At 46.3% G+C, this 22,130-nt stretch overlaps 1 long non-coding RNA gene across 3 annotated transcripts in view; it reads left to right on the plus strand.

Annotated features, from left to right (window-relative positions):
* Positions 1-765: 765 nt before the first annotated feature.
* Positions 766-22,130, plus strand: part of LOC122187719 — a 135,450-nt gene continuing 114,085 nt past the window's right edge. For all 3 annotated transcript variants that reach the window (XR_006181393.1, XR_006181394.1, XR_006181395.1), the window contains exons 1-2: positions 766-1,046; positions 17,550-18,980. This is a non-coding gene — a long non-coding RNA (uncharacterized LOC122187719). The remainder of the gene's footprint in view (positions 1,047-17,549; positions 18,981-22,130) is intronic.

A 22,130-nucleotide genomic window follows, 5' to 3' on the forward strand; every position in this document is an offset into this window, starting at 1 on the left:
TGCCAAAAGGATCCAACTGGAGTGGTTAAAAGTCATGTAGGACTGAATTTAGAGCTTGTACTCACCTCTCATGGTGTCTGTACAAATCCTGCTTGACTTATCATCACTCTTCAAAATGAGGCACATGTCTGAAGTTCCTAATTTCAAGCAGTAGCTCCTGAACTCAGGCAGAATTTTTGAACTTTCCTCTCTGAGCAGCCAGGCACTGGTTATCCCTGGCTGGCCCCCTTCTGTGGTAGCATCCCATCCCACCACCACCACCTCACAGATCCTGTGCTGAATCACCTTGCAGATTGCATCATTCCTGCCTGGCCAGTGAGGTGCAGGAAGCTGGTGGAGGAGCAAGCCAGTCTCTTCTGCCCAGAGACACAGCTGGGAAAGCTCTGCCCTGCCTGTGTTTTACACTGAAATAACTGCTCAGGGTACCGTTGATGCCAGGAAAGGCTGTTCCCATGGATGGGAATAAATCAATAAACAAAAATTCCTCTCTACCAAGTAATGCTGAATGTACAACAATTACGTTTATCTGTTGGCCTCAATATTTTGTATTATAGCTCCGACAATTTTTGTGTAAGGTAGAATTGCATCGAATGACTCTTCCCTCAAAATGTTAGTACACTGCTACAGGTGCAGGGCAGCAGAGGACTATCAATAGGGCAGGCTGAAACGTGATCTGGTAATTTCATTGGCTTCCCATCAAGTTAATTCTCTGGGGACTTGACAGAAGCCGTGAAATTATGCCAAGAATTAAAGCCAGAGCAAAGTTGGAAGGATGAGTCTGGCTCCTGTCTGAATCAAATCACTGTGCACTCAACAAGTTGGCTGCTGCTCACACACAGACAAAGCTCCTGCAGTCCACACTCTGCAAAATGTGTGCAAGAGCAGGAGCCCAAGTGCTGTGAACATTGCACAGGCAGCAGCAGTGCCCCCTGAGGCGTGTGCCCCATACAGACATGTATCCAGCGGGGTGAATGGAAACATGCACGGAGAGTGCTGGACTCCTCCTTAGAAAATGCATTGTCACCATGGGAAGATTGCTACAAAAGGTGAGTGGAAATCAGAACTGGAACCGATCTCTGTTTGACCTAAAGCTCTGGGCTGGAGATAAATCGATGTCAAACCTCAATCTCAGCTGTTACTTCAGGAACAAAATGGGTGTTTTTTTCCTGTTGATTTAGCCGGTCTCACCCCTGACTTTTCATAAAGTTCACGTTGCACTGGCAATCGAGGAAGGCTGCAAGTTTCTGGAGCCACAACCTGCAAATACCCACCACAGACAATCCTTTGTTCTCTGCTGGCTCAGCGAGGAATTTCTCTGCAAAATACTCATTTTTTTTTTGGTGGCTGCTCATTGATAGGAAGGAGCACACAAGACCCCCATTGTGGCATAGCTTTTCACATAGATGTTGAAGTTACGTTTTAAAGGGAGGTTGAACAACATTTCATGGGGAAGCACGAGAGTTCTGATTTTTTTTTAAAGCAAACAAATGTAAATTTGAAATACAAAAAAACACGTGCTATGTTACATGTGTGCCCAATAGGTTGTTTCGGTGAAAATCATTTGAAAAACATGTGGTTTTGATGATTTGCCTTTGTCCTGCTGCAGCCTGTTTAGCAGCAATTTTTAATGTTGGCACTGGAGTTAAACCAGGCTTTGAGAGGTCCTGGCACCTGGAAGTGTGGTGTTGTGCTCAACAGCCCCCTTGTGTTTGCCCGCTGACCGTTAGACTCTGTGCTTCCTCAGAAAACTGACTGCTGTGAGGCTGGACCTCTGGATCAGCTGTTGGTCTCTTCTGTTCCAACTAAAAGGGAAGGAAAGTATATAAAACTTATCCAGTAGTTAATCCTTCAACTGGAGGAGCTGGTGGGGATGTGGGCAGTGCTGAGAAGGCACCTTCCAGTTTGTTTACCAAAAAAAAAGAAGGGAAGAAACTTCTCAGAATGGACCATTGCTGGGCTGGGGCTGGGAAGGGCTGGAGCCAGGCAGAAGCTCCTATGTACAGCCAGGAACACGTGATCCAGCTCGTCTGTGGTGAGTGCCTTTGTAGGTAATTAACTCCACACGGACTTTGCTTTGGAACAATCATCCATTAGGAAGTAACACTTTGCTGTTCTGGTGGGCTCTCAAATCAGAGGGCAGTCCTGTCTCTGTTCTGGGAAGGGAAGGAGCAGAACTTGCCCAAGGGCCTGGGGACAAGATGATGCACCAAATCACAGAATAATAGAATCAGAATGGCTTAGGTTGAAAGGGACCTCAAAGATCATCAAGTTCCGACCCCCTGCCACAGACAGGATTACCAGCCACTAGATCAAGTACTGGGTCAGATTGCCCAGGCCCCATCCAACCTGGCCTTAAGCACCTCCAGGGAGCGGGCATCCAGTACTTCTCTGGGCAGCCCGTTCCAAAACCTCAACGCTCTTTCAGTAAAAACTTCCCCGACTGGAATACTGGATCTAAATCTCCCTTGCTTTTGTTTAAAACCATCCCCCCCTTGTCCAGTCACTATCTACCCACGTATAATATAGATAGATAGATAGATAGATAGATAGATAGATAGACAGATAGATATTGAGATACATATCTATATGTATCTCATATATAGATGTATCTCATATATAGATACATGTTGATTTCCCTCATGTATCTAAACTCCCCTTAAATACTGGAAGGCTGCCATGAGGTCTCCCTGCAGCCTTCTCTTCTCCAGGCTGAACAAGCCCAGCTCTCTCAGCCTGTCTTTATGGGAGAGGTGCTCCAGCCCTCTAAGCATCCTTGCAGCCTCCTCTGGACCCTCCCCAAAAGCTCCACATCTTTCCTGAGTTGGGGGCCCCAGACTTGCATGCAGTACTCCAGATGAGGCCTCACAAGTGCAGAGCAGAGGGGAACAGTTATGGTCAACTAAGACCTTCTCTTTCCCTCTTGGGTCTTTTGCTGAGAGGAATTGTCTGTGCCTTGAGTTCTTGTGGTCTGGTGATAGGAGGAAGAGAAAGCGTTTGCAGCTAGTTGATGGGACAGGTGTTCTGGAGCCCTTGTTCTCTGTGTGTCCTCTCGCCTTCCCAGTAAGAGTTTGAAGAGCAAGGCAGGTTTAAAGAAAGCTCTCCAGTAGGGTGGGAACCACTGGCCTAACTTCACTTGAAGTTCCTTTGTCACTCATTAAAGCTGATGCCACCTGCTTGGTCATCCCAGTAGCTCAACATCTGCTCTTGATCGTCCGTGCTCATGAGTGGCTTTTCCAGGAGTGTTTTAAGCTTGTTCTTGCATTCATCTTACGAAACCAGTTGAATAGCTGCTCTAATTCAAGTTAGAGATCTCCTTCTGACATGTCAGTTAAGGAGGAGACGTTACACCTGGCCAAGGAGCCATGCTTTTCCAGCAGCCCACAAGCTGCAGCCTCTCTGCTTCCTCCACAAGGGAAATGTGGCGCTGCTCTCTTGTCACAAGAGGTGTTCAGGTCCAGTCCAGCACAGCTAGCTTCAGTTATCAGCCCACAGCCCTGTTATAGCCATATGAGGATCCTTTGAGGTAAAGGCAATGCAACCGAGGGTAGAGGTGTGTTCCTGGAGTAGTTAAACTGGATTTCAGCACAGAGCAGTTTGCACATCCAAGGTATTTCTGCATGCTCACGTTTCTCCTGGAAATGAACAGAGCTTTCTAAAGCCAATGCCAAGATGGCATGCCTGCTTGGCTAATGGCATGGGAGGCAGCAGGGAAGGTTGTTTCTTTAAAAAAAAAAGGAGTCAAGCAGTCTCTCAGGATCATTCTGAGTATTTTCTTCCGCAGAGATGTTGTGACTTGAGACCTAAAGTTACGTGAAGCAAATTTGAATAGCTTTCTTGGACTCTGTAAGCAAAGTGGGACAAATCAAACTGCTCACTGATTCTGATTAGGAGATTGGAGCTCAAAGGAGATGTTGAATAGAAAGTCTAATTTTCCAGCTTCTGTCATGTCCTAAAGGTAGGACTAGGCCACAGGAAAGTACTAAAGCTAGCTGCTTCAGCATTTAAATTATTTATTCTGCTTACAGAAAATCTAGTGCTCTGCAATAAGTTGCTCGTCCCACTTATAAGTCACGATGGTGGCACTGCTCTGAGTCATACACTAGAGGTCCCAGATGAGTGGGTGCAGCGTGGATGTGGTGTGACCACAATGCCTTGGGCTGCATGGAGCTGGGGATGTTCTGGCAAGGGCATCTGGCATGGAGTGTTTCTGTGACGTCTGTTCTGGCACGTACATACATCAGAACAAGCATGTGCTTGGTGCAGAAAAACCATTTGCTTTTAACCTCAGAGATATGACTGAAACCCACCAGAAACTGATAAAAGGTTTCCCAGGGATTTCTGCGAGTGGTAGAGGCAGCTCTCATTAACAACACATGTTGGCTTAAGCTGATATGAAAGTTGGAGAGCTGTGTGTGTCTGGGCTTCGCAAGGGTCTTTTTGTTTTGCAGAACAGTCTCTTCTTGCAGCTGGGAAGTTCTTGCAGGCTGTGTTAGATGACAAATTCTGCTCATTTGAACAACTTAGTCACCCTATGCCAGCAGTTCTCATGAGATAGTTTTATCGTCTTTTAGAGGATTTGGTGCAAAGTGAGCTAAAAGTTCTTCTCATCTTCGAGGTATATGTGGGCTCCACCCTTTGCATTCTTCTGCCTGTGTTGCTAGTGGGTTCTGGAGCCATAACCTAGAGAATCACAGAGTCATAGGAGCTGGAAGAAGATCAACTCCTCTTCTAAAACAGGTTCTCTAGAATAGGTTGTGCAGGAAAGTATACAGGCAGATACTGTATATCTCTACAACCTCTCTGGGCAGCTTGTTCCAGCACTTTGTCACCCTCAAAGTAAAGAAGTTTTTTTCTCTATGGAACTTCCTGTATTCCAACTTGTGCCCATTGCCCCTTGTCTTGTTGCTGAGCGCCACCAAAAAGAGCTTACCCCACCCACTTGATACCTGCCCTTTTAGATTTCTATAAGCATTGAAAAGATCCCCATTCAGTCTCCTCCAGGCTGAAGTCACAGGTTTCTCAACCTTTCCTCTTACAAGAGATGGCCCAGTCCCCTGACCATGGGCCCTCCTCTATACTCTCTCCAGTCTTTCTTGGACTTTCTCCCCATCTTTCTTGAACTGGAGAGACCAGAACTGGACACAGTATTTCAGTTGTGGTCTCACCAGGGCAGAGCAGAGGGGGAGGATCACCTCCCTCAACCTGCTGACCACACTCTTTTTAATGCACTCCAGGATCCCATTGGCCTTCTTGGCCACAAGGGCACACTGCTGGCTCATGGCTAACCTGTTGTCCACCAGGACACCACAAGTCCTTCTCTGCAGAGTTCCTCTCCAGCAGGTCATCCCCTAACCTGTACTGATGCATGCAGTTATTCCTCCCCAGATACAAGACTCTACTTTTTCTCGTTGCAGCTTATCAGGTTCCTCTCTGTCCAACTCTCTAGCTTGTCCAGGTCTTGCTGAATGGCAGCACAGCCTTTTGATGTGCCAGCCACTCCTCCCAGCTTCTTGTCCTCAGCAAACTTGCTGAGGGTGCACTCCATTCCTTCATCCAGGTCATTGATGTTGATGGTCAAGATGTTGAACAAGAATGGACCCAGGACCTACCCCTGGGGAACACAGGCCTCCAAGAGGACTCTGTGCCACTGATCACAACACTCTGTGTTGTGCCAGTTCTCAGTCCCCCTCACTGTTCACTCATCTATCTCACGCTTCTTCAGCTTACCTACGAGGATGTTATGGTAGACAATGTCAAAAGCCTTCCTGAAGTCAAGGTACAACACATCTTCTGCTCTCCCCTCACCTACCTAGCCAATCAGGACAACATAGAAAGCTACCAAATTAGTCAAACATGATTTCCCCCTGTTGTATCCATGTTGACTACTCCTGATAACGTTCTTTTCTTTCACTTGCTTGGAGGTTACATCCAGAATAAGTTGTTCCTTCGCTTTCCTGGGATGGAGTTCAGGCTGTCTGGTCTGCAATTTCCTGGGTTCTCCTCCTTGCCCTTTTTGAAGACTGGAGTGACCTTGGCTTTCTTTCAGTCTTCAGGTACCTCTCATGTTCTCCATGACCTCCCAGAGATGATGGAGTGGCTCGGCAATCACTTCTGCCAGCTCTCTCCGCATCCCATTAGAGTGCATGGATTTGTGTGTGTTGTTTGCCTAGATGATCTCTAACTAGATTTTCCTCAATCAAGGGGAATCTTCATTTCCCCATATTCTCTCTCTTACATCCAGAGTCTGGGATTCCTGAGGGCCAGTCTTAGCTGTAAAGACTGAAGCAAAGAAGGCATTTAGTAAATCTGCCTTCTCAATGCCCTCTATTACCATGGTACCCATCTCATTCAACAGCAGGCCCACGTTTTCCATAGTCTTCTTTTTGCTGTTGATATACTTAAAGAAGTCCTTTTTGTGTCCTTGACAAATCTAATTCCAAGTGGGCCTTAACCTTTCTGGCTAAGTGCTGGATGACCAGTGTGAGTGTGGGGAAAGGATTTCTTTACACAAATGCCTTTCTCCCCACTTTTTACTGCAGTCCATCTTGGTCTCCTGTGGGAACTTAAGTTTAAACATAGAATCACAGAATGGCTTGGGTTGGAAAGGAACTCCAAGGATCATCAAGTTCCAATCCCCCTGCCACAGGGGGATTCAACCTTCTCTTGGTAAAGCCATGCTGGCTGTCTCGGATCAGCTGCTCATTCCTCATGTGCCTTAACATGTCTTCTAGGAGAAAGAACATCTGGTGCTTAAGCTATGGGGAAATCTGAGTCTCCCACTCAGACATTTAAGTGTTTGCATTAATGTCCTTATAATGTCTTCTGTTAAGCCCCAAAGTAATACTTTGAATTACTTGAGATATTTTGTCATCCACAGCCTTTTAATTGAAAGCCTCAGCAGTACTATAGCCCAGGTCTTTAGATCTCAATGACATTTCTTCATCCACCTGAGCCAGTGGCTCTCACAGAACTCGAGCTGCATGCTTAGCAGGCCACTCTAATGCAAGAGTTTGCATTTGGCAAAGACACAACCTGTTTCTAAAATTGTCTCCAAGATCCTCTGTATACATTTGTGTCACTCAGATGGACTAGCTGGCGGGTATTTTACATGGAGTTATTGTTTGTTTAGCTAATGAAGTGGGAAAAAGCAAAGAGTTGAGATCCTGGGCAGCCCTGAGAGTGAGGAGAAGGAACCTAGCAGCCAGGGTACTGAACTGCAGCTCTGTGGATAGTTTTGATTCCTGATTCAAGAGAGCCATGGATGAAGTGCAGAAAAGGATGCCTCAGCACAAAAAGGGAGGAAGATGCTGGAAGCTGCCTGCTTTCCCTGTTTATCTCACTGGGAGGAACTACTGCAATGATGTGTGTGGAGAACAGCTTTTGTCTGCTGATGCTTACTCAGAGCAGGCATGATCTACTTCTGCCAACATTTCCAGTCTCCCTTCTGAAAGGAAAGAACATGCTCACAGAAGTCTGGTTTCCCTTCCTCGTGGCCTGTCCCCTACCATTTAATGAAAGGCTGTTCCTTCAGTTGTTTTTCTGATGCTGAAGGGTCTAGTGTGAAGCTCCTGCCTGGAGGAGCTTTGCTGGAGAGCAGAAAGCACAAAGAAAACAATAAAATGTCTTCCTGCGTCCCCCACCCTCTTTAATTTTCTGGTTTGACTTCAAATGCAGGCTGCCATCATTCCCACATGGAAAAGCCACATGAAAAGCACCACTAAACAGTTCTGAGTTTCTCAGCAAGAATCACGGCAGCTAAATATATTTAATCTGTGGGTATTGTTCATGTTGGCTTTAATTTCCTGTTCTCAAAAGGTTTAGGAATTTAAACCCCTGAGTCATTACTGAAGCCGTTAATGCTTGGAGCCTTTTTCAGAAATGAAGATAAAGGAAGTGATATTAATACCAGCTTAGCATGAATTGAACCAGAACAGCTCTGTGAGAAATTCACTGCCATCCCAGAGACATCACTTGGTTTCTAACCATGACAAAAGCTGCCCAGGAGCAGGTAGGTGGATGAGATCATTCTCCCTGAGGTGAATAAGATGCTTCCCATTTAAAACTGAAAAACTAAAACTCTCTGGCAAGTTATGGGCTGCAACATCCCCATCTGGAAACTTCTACAGCACTCTACTATTCTTTTGTTTCTAAAAATTGCTGTATCTTTTAAAGCAGCGATTTCTCAGTTTATTCATGAGATTTCCTGGAGCTGGAGGTGATGCACTCACTCAAGCTGAATAAAAGATTGGAAGAAAACTTCCCCTCAAGTTCAGTGTAGTCAGGTCTTCAGATTCGTGCTATACTTGCAGATCTTGATGCTTCCTCCCGAAGTCCTGATGGCAACAGGCACCCAAATACCTCAGAAGCAAGGTCCGGTCACGAGATGCTTCAGTGGAGGATGTGGCTTCCATTGCTCTGGGGACTGAACAGGATTTAGGACATATCAAGTCATTCTCCTTCTTTCAGAGGCCTGGTTTAGATGCAAAACAACAAGCTACCTTTGATTCTAAGTGAACTCTAAAGTCCAGGGAAAATTGAAAAGATCCTAACTAATGACTGTAGCTAGAAGTGAAATGAAAATCTTGTGGGAGCTGGTATTTATTTTCATGTCAGTGTGGTTTAATTTCTGGAATGTGATAGAAAGAGAATAATCCATACTGGAAGAGGCTAAAGCAAACACAGAATAGCCGTGATGCAGAGTGAAATGAGAGAGCAAGCAAGGTTGTTTCAGTAGCAATGGATTTAACTGCTGTGTCCCAAGCAGTGGTGAAGTGTTTAGCTGCTCAGACCACGGGGGCACTTCTATTCCCACCCAGACATGATGCTGCCTCCAGGCTGAGCTCAAAGCAGGACAGAACAGAGCCTTATCAGGAGGAAGATAAATAGATGAGATGGGGAACCATTTTTGTGTTGAGTCCTTGCTGTCAAACAAGAATATAGTGACAGGAAGAAGGGCCATGACACACAGGAGTGTGTTGAGGCAGCTCGGGTCCATCAGGAATGGCTGGAGCAGCTTCCCATCAGAATTCAGGTCAGAGTTTCAGGAGAGAGCTTGCAGCAACCACACTGGAGGGGTGTCCTGGCCAGCGCTCCAGGCAGGTGTGCTCAGCATGTGCTCAGGAAGGACTCCTGCCTCAGCCTGACAGGAGGCTGCAGTGGATGAGTTGCATGGTTGCTTCTGCCTCTTGAGAGGTGCTCTCATTTTACTTGAGGCCCTGTGAGGCCATCTAGGGCAGTTTGGCTTCACTCTCTATTTGCAAAGCCCTGCAGCATGCTTGTTCCTGTGGAGCTAGTTTTAAGGAAAGAGTCTTCTGTCCCCTTCTTGCCTCTGTTCTCCATCATCAATTAGCTTGGGTCTCTGAGACTGCAGCCCATGACCAGTTCTTTTCCTTTCACTCTGGAGCTATTCCTGCCCTCGTAACAAGCTTTCACAGAGCCAGCAAGCATCAGGCTGTGTCTGAGCCTCTGGGGCTGTCTCTCCATCTGTTTGTTTAATGACGCGCAGCAGCCTCATCTCTGACTTTGCACCCTCAGGACAATAATCCACTCTGACGCTCAGGCCAGCCAGCTATTCTGTGATGAGGCTGTGGCTGATGCACAGTAGGTTGGAGGTGGTTTTAAAACGCTTCTTCTGAATTTCATTATGGCTCAAATTCTTTGTGAAAAGAAGGAACGTGAGCAGTTGCTGTTCTGTAAAGCTGAATGTGGGTTCACAATGATGGTGATAGCAGCAGATCTTGTTTTTAAAAAACTTTTACACAGTTTCATGAAGCAGGACGGGTAGATGGCTTGCTGTGCTTGCCAAACAATCCAGAAGCACAACCTTCAGGAAATACTTACGGTAAAATGGCCCACCTGGGATGGCTTTGGAGCTGTCCTCCACCCTCTGAATTCCATGCAGATAAAGAGGAAAGAAAAAGCATTTCTGTATCCAGTGCTTAGAAGATCACTTAGAGGTCAGGATGGAGACGGGAGGAATGGTGAGCAAAAGGGCAGTGGTACCAAATGGTCTCTGAAGGAGGTCCTTGAAATTACTCAGTGAAAGTGATGAAGCTTTAGGGAAGAAAGACCTCAGAAGAGTTCTGGTTTCAAAATCCTTCTAGCTACCTCCTTGGTTCCTGCTGCCTTTGGCGAGAGCTACATGGTGGCTGCATACTAAAGTCAGGCTGCCCAAGGGACAGTCAGCAGGGGCCATCCTGTGGATGAGCAAAATATCCCCCAAGAAAGGAGAGGCCCCCCCAGGGGTGTTTTTAGTTTTAGTGCTGCTCCATCAAGAACGGGAGAACATTCCTCTCCTCTGGGGTAGCATCAGGAAAATTCATAGTCTTCCCCCAATTGGCTCTTCCTTTCTGGTTTGGATATGGAGGTCACGAGTGGTAATTCCAGCTTGTTGTGCCTGACATTGCATTTTACAGATAGATGGAGAGTTTGCCCAGATAGTTAGGTAGAGTCCTCATACAAAATGAGGGGCTGCTCTGTCATGGGCCGTCCAGGCCCAGGATGCTGTGAGCAGAACTTTCTGGAGCAGGTAATAATATGGCCCCAAGGCTTTCTGCCCAGCATGGTCAAATGCTCTTGTGTTTGGTGTCTCACATGCTGGTGGGAAGAGGCTTTGGTACAAAGTGTTCTCCTGGTCCTCTTGAGCCCATATTCAGGCAAGGAGCTCAAGTCCAATGAAACAAGGCTGAAGACAAGCGAATTGTGAGAATGTTCTAGTGTGCTCGAGTTGTTTCCATTGAGGGGGAACTGACTGATTTGTTTATTTAAAGTGGATGTTCAACGTAAAGGTGAACATTTTAAGATGCTTCCAGTTGGTCATCCATAAAATATGGCAAACCCATAGCCTCCACTATATGACAGAGGTCTGGGCTATTGAAGTCTGTACTTGTCATGCCCTTGTGAAGGGAGAGAGCCCTCAGAGCTCTGGAGAAAGCAGGACTATGTTTGAGGTTATGCCTTTGAAGGGGGAAGGACCACTGATGCATGAAGGTTCCTCAATTTCCCTAGCACAGCATTTTTCTGGAGCTTATCTATGCAATAAGCCTTTCAGATGCCTGTTTGTAGTAGAAGGGCAAAGCAATTTGCCCCATTACAAGAATCTCCCTCTGCTCTACCTTATTTAGGAGTAGACAGGGCATCTGACTCTTTCTCCCGCTCCCCCAAAGTGCTTTCCTTTCTCCAAAAGCAGCATGCCACATCTTTCTCTCACCCCACCAGTGAATCTGGGTTACTGTTTGCTACCTGCTGTTTCAACAGGAAAAGCCTCCACACACAGCTGCGAGCGAGCCCGCAGATTTTCAAAATCTCCACTTACACAGAAGACACTGGGCAGAGTGTAAAAGGGATGACAGAAGCACTGCAAGATCCTCCTCCTTCCCTCCCCTTCCTCGCCCTTTGATTCAAGGAGCAGGGGCTGGTTTGTGAATGAGGAGCTGAAACTCATTCAGACTGAATGAATAACTGATAAAGGATGCTTGTTAGATGAAGCCAACCACAAAAAGGTAGCAGTTCTCAGGAGGGGGCTTATTTCCCAGTGATTCATCGGTGCATAACAGATGGAAGGAACTAATAAAATATTACAGACGTGCAGAGCTTTGATCTTTCTGCTCTTTCTTTCCTTTTCCCAAGGGTGATGCTGTGCTGTTGAAATGAATGGAGAGGAAAAGGCCACTCTGGAGGCAGGGCTTGTGGAGGGGAGGTCAGGAGCCCCAGTCCAGAAGCATTCTTCGGGGCTTGACAGAGATTGGCCATAGTGCATTTCTGTAGGCTTTGCAGCACTTGCCCTCCTCCCCTTCACACTGATGTTAACCTGCTTGCAGGTCTGCTGGAGCAGGGCTGGGGCACAGATGAACATTTCACTGCTATATTTCTTTCTGCAAGCTCAGAACTTTGAGCATGAAAAAGTAAAATGCATTTCTGGGTTAAAAGCTCTCGTCTTCCTAATTTCTGTTTCAGCTGCTGTAGCTCCCAGGGACCTAGCAGCCTTGAATCTGGGGCCCTCAACAGCCACCAGCTTGGAATTTATTTTTTTCTTACTGTGACTAATCTTCAGGATGAATACATTTAAGTTTTGTCTCTGTGGATGTGGTGAAGAGAGAAATTTGTTTCCGTTGTAGAGAAATTGCTACAGTAAGACTCCCCCAGCCCGGGGGCTCGAATGGAAAAAAGCGCAAACATCAGTAGCTTGCTGAGAGTGGCCTTCTGCTTCTGGGTTATCTGTCCACTGTTGTCTGTCAGTCTGGCTGTCATTACACAAAGGAAGGTTACCAATTCACATTAGCATGTTGTTTTTGCCGAGGATTGGATTGCAATTTATATATGCATATATATATTTCCTTAAGAAGACATGCTTGTGAGTGTTTTTCCCTTAACAGTGCATTTTTTCTTTAACTCATCAGGTCTGGCTTCTTTCCTAAGCCTTCTGCTCTCCCCACATGACTTATCTAAGCAACTACCCCCTACTCCACCTTACTCTGGTTGACTTGGCTTTGCAGCACCAGTTTCCTCCTTGGCCTCCCCTGTCAGTCTCTGCTGTTTGCTGCTCATTTCCTGCAGAAGTGGGTGCTCTTCCCCTGCAGCAATGAAGTTGTGATGCCTTGTGCATGCTGGGGTGTTGGGCCTGGCTCTGCAGGTCTCCCTCCCCCCCAGATGCTGGCAATCTCCTCCACCCATCCTCAAGTTCAGCTTTTATTGGATTTTCTTTAGCACAGTGCGAGAGTGTTACTGCTCTTTGTTGAAGGAAGACATGATACTTCCACCCAACCCACACTCTGTTCACATCCACTGTTTGGTCTCCATACACGTTCAGTAAGTGTTGATGAATGTCAATGGGTGCCATTTTTTCTGCATGGAGGAAATTCAATTTCAGCCTTTATCTTCATACGAACTTCCATGTCAGATGTGGTTCTGTCATACTGCCCACCTGCTGCCATTTGTTACATGGCAACAAAATGTAACAGAATGTAGGCTGGAAGGTTCAGCCTCTGCTGCCATACCACTAACATCCACCTCTGATGTCATGGGTCAAGATCACAAAATAGGAGGCATTAGTTTCAGAGCAGCCCTTGTACAAGTGTCTCTTGTCTCCTCACTGAGGGTTACTGATCTGTAGCTACATAAGAAACAGCCTGGGTCTGTTAGTGGAAATGGGAACTGTAGGACAATCATAGAATCACAGAATGGCTTAGGTTGGAAGAGACCTTAAAGACCATCTAGTTTCAGCCCCCCTGCTGTGTGCTTGTTGCAGCACACCAGATCAGGCTGCCTAAGGCCATAACCAGCCTGGCCTTGAATGTCTTCAAGGAAGAGGCATCCACAACTTCTCGGCAACCTGTTCCAGTCCCTCACAACCCTCTGAGAAAATAATTTTTCCTAATATCTAGCCTAAATTTCCCCAAGCCATTCATCCTTGTCCCATCACTGTTAGACTGTGTAAAAAGTCTCTCTCCTTCCTGTTTATAAGCTCCCTTCAGATACCGAAAGACCATAACGAGGTGTGCCTGAAGCCTTCTCTTGTACAAGCTAAAGAAGCCCAGCTCCCTGAACTTTTCTTATCAGAGAGCTACTCCTTCCCTCTGATCATTTAATGGCCCTCCTCTGGACCCACTCTAACAGTTCCACATCTTTACTGTGCTGGGGACTCCAGGCCTGGATGCAGCACTCCAGATGGGGTTTCATGAGGGCAGAGCAAAGGGGGACAATCCCCTCCTTTGCCCTGCTGGCCACCCGTCTTTTGATGCAGCCCAAGATGCAGTTGCCCTTCTGGGCTGCAAGCACCATGCACTTGGCCTATTGAACAATTAGGTTCTTGTGAGCCCAATTTTCAGTCCTGTCTAGGTCACTTTGGATAGCATCCCTTCCTTCTGTTGTGCCACCTGCACCACTCAGGTTGTTGTCATCTGCAAACTTGCTGAGGGTGCACTCAATGCCACAGTCTGTCATTGATGAAGATGCTGAATAGCACTGGTCCCAAGATGAACCCCTGGGGGACTACACATCCCTGGCCTCTACCTGGACATAGCGCTATTGGCCACAACCCTCTGGCTTCAACCATCCAACTCTATCCACTGAACAGTCCACTTTCAAATCTGTATCTCTCCAAGTTAGATATGTGGATGTGGTGAGAGACCGTGCACAAGTCCACGTAGATGGCATCAGTTGCCCTTCCTTGGTTTACTGATCACTACATCACAGAAGGCCAGCAGATTGGACAGGCACCATCTACCCTTGAGGGAACTGTGCTGGCTGTCTCAGATCGTCACCTCTTCATCTTGCATGTGATGCAAGTGCTGTGCTGTTCATTTGAAGGTTATCAAAGAAGCTTGCAAATATGTGGTACTGGAAACAGGTAGAGGTGAGGGATTTGTTTAAAGTCAGACTGCAGCTCAGGATCTCCCTAGGACCTGTCTGCTCCATGTACAGTGTTTTAGTTGTTCGGCCCTGAACTCATTGAATTCCTTGACTGTCCTGTGGGCGCTCCAATCACCAGAGCTGGGGGCTCTAGATTAGAGTGCAGGGACAAAGCCACCAACGTTCAGCTATGGATCGTTTTTCAGCTGCCTCATAGATATTATCTGTCAGTTATTTTAGCAGAAATCCTGTGGTTTCTGCATGTTCACCATTTGTGTCATTCTCTAACCAGCTGTTCTCTTGCTGAGCAGGAGTGACAGAAGGACTGACTGCCAAAAGCTGGGTATACAGAAGTGATGGCTGTGGTCAGACCCCCTTATGGAAGCAGGTGGGCAGCTTGGTAGAGAGATGCCTGTGGGAGTCACGACTGGTTGATCTTCCATCCTTGTATGTTTAACATTCAGGAAAAAAAAAAAAAAGAAAAAATTCAATTTAAAATGGCTCTTCTATCCTTTAAACTTAAAAGCAAACTAGAGGGGGGAGGGAGAACTGGCAGACACCCTTGAGGACTGAATACTTAAAATAAGGTCTTTTTTTAAAAAAAAAACTTGGTTTGCCAAAAACTTCTTGCACTGATCTTGGACAGGAAAACATTGCAAAATACAACATTCTAGTCAGACAGTAACATTGCTTCCTGCTCTGCTCAAATACCATCCATGAAGTCCTACTGCCTCAGTTCTTGGGATTGCTTTTGTCCAACGTTTGCCTTCTCCACTGGGGTGGATTCTGACACTTCCTGCTGGTCTGGGGGGATTGCCTGAAACCACTCCAAGTCTGCAGACAGAACAGCTTAAATGCTTGCTTGCTGCTCTGGAGCTAAATCTCTATTCCCAGATGATATTCCCTGCAAGATCCCTCCCATTCACCTCCAGAAAACCAGCTGGCAGGTAAAAATCCAGCCAACTGGATTCGTAATCACCACATGGAAGCTGCAGGATAAATGCAAAAAGCCGTATCCTTCTGTTATTCTCCTAAAAGCATGGCTGAGCTCTAGAGTTCAGCTTGTCACAGATGATGAGGTTAATTCTGCAGGCAGATTGGGTCTGTTTGCCATAAATTGGTGCTGATTTCCGTACACCATTCAGAAATCCCTCATCCGAGGAAGGCAGATCTGGAGCTCGCTGTGTTCAGAGCAGATGTACTTGCCTGGGGACCTGCACTGTCTGACTGATGGTGTGAACAGCTATCTGCTAGAGAGCACCTATCTGAGCAACCTTCACTTCAACCATCATGTGCCCTCTAGACCTGCAGGAGCCAAAATCCTTCAAGCAGGTTGCAGAATTCTCCATGGGGAGCCATACAGTCCTTGTTTTTGCAGTAAAATGAAGCACATAACAGACTGAAGCACAGCAAGCCTTCCTGGACATGTCCTGGTGACCCTGCTGTCCCTGGTGTCCAGCTGGACATCTTCAGCAGGTGGTAATCACAGAATGGAAGGGACACACAAGGATCATTTAGCTCCATGCCATTCCTTTGGGTCCTGTTGCTGTCATTAGAGAGCAGAGCTCATCACATGCCCCTCCGCTCCCCTGAGAAATGGCTCTAGGCTGCCATGAGGAGCTGCAGGCTGCCACGAGAAGCTGCAGGCTGCCACGAGAAGCTGCAGGCTGCCATGAGGCCTCCCCTCAGTCTCCTCCACACTGAACAAACCAAGGGACCTCAGCCTTTTCTCAGTCTTGATGTCCAGACAAATGATGCACAGCCTGTGCCATGCTGCCCTAGTCCTGGTCACTCATTCAACTTCTTGCCAGTGGTTTCAGGCTGAACCATTGGGCTGCGAAGGAGAGAAGTTGAAGGAGGAGCCAAACTGCTGTCCTCACAGCGAGAATGGATGGCTTGTCCTTTTCCACTCCCAGGCCTGCATCTTCTCTCTGCAAAGCAGGCAGTAAATGAATTTTTCAGAACCAGACTTGGGGGTCTGCCCTCCCTGCTCCTCTGTGCTGTGCCCACATCTGCGTCCCTGCAGGCTGAGGCTGGGGGAGCTTTCTCCTTGTAGGTTTCTGTCATATGGTGCACATCAGTATGGTATGCTGTTTACTGTCTCGTCTGTTCCAAAAATGTTACACGGGGGGAAAGCTCTTGGCCAGGGCAGTGTTGACTTTTCCAGATTCTGTTCCATTGGGGTTTCATTGCTTGCAACCATTAGCATGTTTTTTTCCTTTAAATCCAGGCCTCTGCAGCCTTAACTAGCTGACTGGGAACATAAGCTTGCTTGATATATGACAGTTTTGTTGGGGAAACACAAGCAATGGATGTGGAGACTAGAGATGATTGGCAAAAGCATCTTTTTTTTTTTTGTGGAAAATTTTGGGAGTAAGTTTCATTCTCTCTTTTTACCTGAACCTAGATACAATCTCAAAACTTCCCCTCCCAAAATACCCAAAAACAACCGAAGAAGAAATTACAGCTCCTTCCCCGTCTTCACTTTAAATAAAAGCCTAAGCTCTATTTATACCCTTTATTTAAACACAGATTTTATAAATACCCCAAAGTATTCCTGATGATTCATTACATCAAAAATGTCAAAACAGACATTTTGAATTCTTGGTGGTTTTTTTTTTTGCTTGCTTGTTTGTTTTGGTTTTGGTTTTGTTTGTTTGTTTGTTTGGATGTGTGTGAATGTTCCACTAAAGCATTCCAGCACATTCATTTAATGGTGGTTTTGTTTAAAATAAGAGGTGTGTTTGCTGGTCTTTCTGGAGTGGCAGATCCACAGCAGGATGAGAGCAGGGATCCACAGCAGCCCCCATGGCCTCACGTATTTTGCAGCCATGACCCAGACTAAGGCAGGCCAGCCAGGTTCCTGCCTCTGCCCAAAGCTGTCTCCCTGTTATTTGCAAGTGAGTGCAAACCAGGGAACCACCTCAATCCTGTGATATCCCCCGCCTGTAATTCACACAAGGAAATCAAGTTAATGGCAGGCTTGTGAGAAATCCTACTCAATTTGGGTCTAAAATGAGAGCTATGGAAATGACTTGTCTGGGCAGACATTCACCCTGGGTTGTGTAGTAGGCCTGCAGTGTTGTCATGTTCACTACCTTTAATTTCAGGAGCTCAACACAAGTTCACTGGAGCCCTACAGCTAGCTGCTCATTGGCTCTATCTTTAACAAAATGCTCTATTGATTTTGTGTTTTTTAGGTTACGGCAGTTCACAAATGCTGCTCATGCATGGGGTGCTGAATGCTGGCAGGGCAGAGTGTAATTCCTGACATTGCTGGAAGGTTGGAAGAGAAGAAAAGTCCAAGGGAAGCCTGGCAGTGGAGTCAGTGCTGGTTGCTCAACCCAGCCCATTGACATCATGTAACATAATGGTAAATAACGTGGGAGTCCACAGTTCAGTGAAAGGTTCCTGAGATAATGAAAGCTCCAAGAACTACTGTTAGGCATGGAATGTGCTCACAGTGTTATGTTTGCTTATATTTGCTATTTAAAGTGCATACAGAGAGACACAGCTGGGCACTCTAACTCTCTTGGATGGAGGACCAGAGAGGTTTCTGTTCTGCAGAGCAAACCCTATGACTTCCTTGGAGAAGTCCTAGATCTTTTCCTGCCCACCTCTGAGCTGCAGGCTCCTGGATTTCCTTTTGGGGCATGCCCTTCCACCAACACAGGAGCCAGCATGGAGACTCCATCAAGCCAGGGGTGTTGTCTGCATGGGAGCAGCTGCTGCAGGTTCAATGCCAGTAGAAACCCAGATGAACTCAGATGAGCTTTGACACAGAAATGAGGTATCAGAGGAGGACTATAAGCCATCAAAGGTCAATCTCTGTTTGCTGTGTCCAGTGTTGTCTGTTCCTATGCCTTGCTGGCAAAGAAAAAAATCCAGCCTGATCCCGCAGAACACTCCCAGTGACCCCCAATACTGCCTTGAGCTTCCTGAGCACCTCCTAGGGCATCTAGCACTGCTGAGATCACCCCAGTACTGACTAGAGACTCCCAATGCTCCTTAGAGCTTCCCAGTGCCCTCAGTACTGACTAGAGTCCCACGGAACCCTCCCAGGATAGCTGTGCATGCAGTGACAGAGCACCTGGCTGAATTGAGAAAGGAATAAACCCTTCTGACGCCCACCTGAAGTCGAGGAATTAGTCAGTAAGCTCCCACCTGCTGTGAAGAGCAGATTAGGAGCGTCTGCTGAGAACCCTGATTAAACTTTTTCACTGTTCAAATGTGGCTGTCAGTTTTACACAGGTTTGTCATGGCAGACTCAATCGACTCTGGTATGTGGCAACTGTGCTTGTAGCAAAGGTGCAAAAGGACACCATCATGTTCCCGTTCCACAAGATGGACATATCTATGAGACTAAGTTTGCTTTAGAGATTAAATGCAGTGCCTGAAGTAGAAAAAGGTGACCTTGGAGGTCTTGTGTTTTTTGCCCGATGTCTGAGCAGGCTGTGATTCGAGTTTGGACGGCTTTATAATAGAGAAAACCATCGCTATGTTTGAGTTTAAATTACTCATTATTCATTGTGATGGAAAGAAAGCAGCAAAACTCTCTCGTCTCTCTTGAGCCAAGACAGGAGCTGTGATCCTGCTCTTCTCTGCAGCAGGAGAGTCTTTCTACTTCAGCGGTAAGATGCTTGTTTTCTCAGTGGAATCAAATAATGCAAAGCCACAGATAACAATGCAGAGGCTCTCTTGTTTTTGTTTTTCTTTCTGTTTTTTTTTTTCTTCAGGTAGGAGCATTTCTCTCAGTCGCTTTTTACTTTCCCTACCTTCTTTCTTCTAAGTCCAGATCTTTCTAAAGTACATCAAGCGTCTTCTTGATGACACATTTCTGAGCATAATTCTTACCTTTCTCATACAGGATTTTCTTCCAGGGTTTGTGAAGTACTCTTTGTTAGCATGAAATGCAGAAAAGCCAGATGGTTTGGCTGGAGTCCAATTACCTAAGAAACACAGCACTAAGACCCTATCAGAAGCTGTTTCCTCTAAAGATCACTCTTGACCTGCTTTGTTCTAAAAACCAGCTTAGAGTCAGCATTGAGCTGTCAGTGCATACTTTCCCCCCATAATTAATCTACAAGAGTCGGCCTGAAATCAATATCAGTGACTTTGTGGCTCCTATTCCCCCCCACCCCCCCCCACCCCCAATATTGCTTTTCCACACGACTCTTCCTTCAAAGGGGTGTAGAATGATGTAAGCTGTTTTTCACCAGTAGTGCTGTGTGGAAGTTCTGATGGTATTTCTCTCTCCCTGGTCTGAAGCGCCTGGTTTGTCCAAGCTCTGGGATAGCTGGATATGCTCTGATACTTCCCTGTGGCTTCAGAACTCCTATAGCTCCCACGGTTGTTCTGGCCACTGAGGACAGATGGGGAGTAAGGTGTGTGTTGCTGTGCACACATACCTGGGACAAAGAAATGCACGTGGTCATGATCCCTCATGATGAACCCAGAGAGGCAGCGCCCATGGCTCAGGCATGGGGAATGTGATTTTAAGCTGCTAAATGTCTTGCTCCAAGCCGAGTGCTCTGCTCTGCCAATTGATTTTTTGTATTGAGATCAGAGCTGTTTTTTCCTTCTTGATCAAGGGAGATTGCGAGCTGTCAGGCTCAGTAGGAATCTGGTCCCCTTGACTCCTGCAGGGTGATGGCTGTGATTGCTGGCGGGTTGGGTCTCTGTCGGTGCCTTACTTCTAAGGTGTCCTTCTCTCTTCAGAGCTCTTACACTTGTTGTCTTTTTTTTTTTTTTTTTTTTTTGGCCTGTCTGTGATTACTCCTAATTGTTCCATTAAAATGGATGTCAAAATAATTGGATGGTCCCTCAGCAGATGTAAAATTTATGGTCCGCCTGTGCCTCTGCGCTGAAGCTAGGATCTTGGATCTTAAAAATCCTTTTTCTCCTGGCAATGTGGGAGTTTCCCCTAAAGATGTGGAATGTTTACTGCATACCAAAGGCAAGACATTATGCAGGCACGAGGCTCCTAACACCTACAATTTCTAAACTGCATGTGGCCTGTTTGGATTTCCTTGTGCTGAATTCACATGGAAACACAAACACATGTGGCATTTTTGTTACTTTTCTAGGAAATCACTGAGCGCAGCCCTGCAAAATAATACTTCCTACTGTTAGCTCCACTGAGTGTGGGGGAAGGTGCTGCCTTTGTGTCCCAGGCTGCGGGAGCCACATGCCAAGGCTTGTGAGTCATTCACCCTGAGTGTCTGGCTTTCCAGGAAGGCAAATCCCAATTTTAGAACTTATCAGGGACTGAAGAGCACCGTGGGGAAATAATAAAGGAAAGGTCATTGAACATTATCAGAACTGGAGGTTTCCAATGGGAATCATGCCAGGAAATGCACGATTAGTGTAGGAATGGAATGTTGTTTCTGCATAAGGTATTGAAAAGGGGGAATTGACCTGAAGAAGTAGAGCACAGTGTATTTGTATTTTGTAACTTGTCCTTAGAAATAGCTGATGTGAATATATGTGAATATATGACCATGTATGTTAGTAGCATATTTTAGAAATATAGGTGCTAAATTATGTGATTAACTCTTGCTTGCAAAACTGCAATCATTTGTAAATGTTCCAAATATTGTAGGTGTAGTATTATGGACTAGAAAGCATATTGTAGGGCTGTTCTGTTTGGATAAGAGACCCTCAGCAAAAGAAAAACAGACTTAACAAACATCAAAGAAGCCAGGGCCTCTACACGAGGCTGGATTGCCTTGCTCTGTGGGTAGGTTGGGATGCAACAGGCAGCATCAAGATACTCCCCTCTGTCCTCCTTCCAAGCTTATCTCCACGCAAGGACGAGCAGATGTGCAGAAAGAGTGACTGAGTGTTGAATGAGCAAATGTGAGAAGTTAACTAATGAGTGATATGTGTTTAGTTAGCTAGTATCCGTGTGTTTAGTTGAGCGTAGGGAAGATTGTGAACCTGAAGCACTCAGCCAATGAGGAACCAGGGGAGAAAGAGATGAGCATCGAGTGATAGGGCATAAAAGATGGAACGCTGTTTCCTGCATGCTCTCCTGCTTGCAGGAGGCCCAGCACTGCAATTGTGAATAAAATCTTCTTTATCAGAGATACCATCCTGGTAAATTATTTGGATGTTTCCAACAATTAGAAATAGGAGAAACTGTGTTTTGTCAAGACAGCTGGAATAAAGCCAGGAGGATATGGAATGCTTTCAGCCTGCTTGTGGGGAAGCAAGCTGGCAAGGTGTGAGTAGAGGAGACTGGGGAGAAAATGTGAGAAATTAATAGCAGGTGTCTTGCTATGTGTGCTTGACACCACTCTACAGCTATCAGGTGCCCAGTCGTCACCTGGGAGAAGAGAAGCAGAAGGGCATCTCTCTTGCCTCAGCTGCTGCCAGGTGAACATCAGCCCATGCTGGTGTTCCTCAGAGCTTCATGACTGGCACTTGTGGTCCCTCATGCCACACACAGCAATGCAGTGCTGCACAGAGCGTGGAGAGATGTGCGAGTGAGGCACAAGTGGGACAGGACAGATTGCACCGGAGAGCTTCCCTCTCACTGCTGCCATCAGCCTGCTGCCTGTCTTGGGTGGGGGATGTCTTTTCCTTACCACTTTTAGTCATTATGGCTGGAAAAATACCAGTTCTCAGGGAAAGCAGAGGTCCCTTGATTCCGTGGTGCATGTAGAGAGAACAAGAATGCTTTACTTCAGTGTTGTACCTTAGTGCTGATGTATCCTCAGCTGATTCGTTTGATTACTTGCATATGATGTATATGCAATATATTTTGGATATACAGAGCA

The sequence above is a fragment of the Lagopus leucura genome, unplaced genomic scaffold (assembly GCF_019238085.1).
Source record: "Lagopus leucura isolate 7727_CA_CO unplaced genomic scaffold, USGS_WTPT01 Super-Scaffold_100050, whole genome shotgun sequence".
Lineage (NCBI taxonomy): Eukaryota > Metazoa > Chordata > Aves > Galliformes > Phasianidae > Lagopus > Lagopus leucura.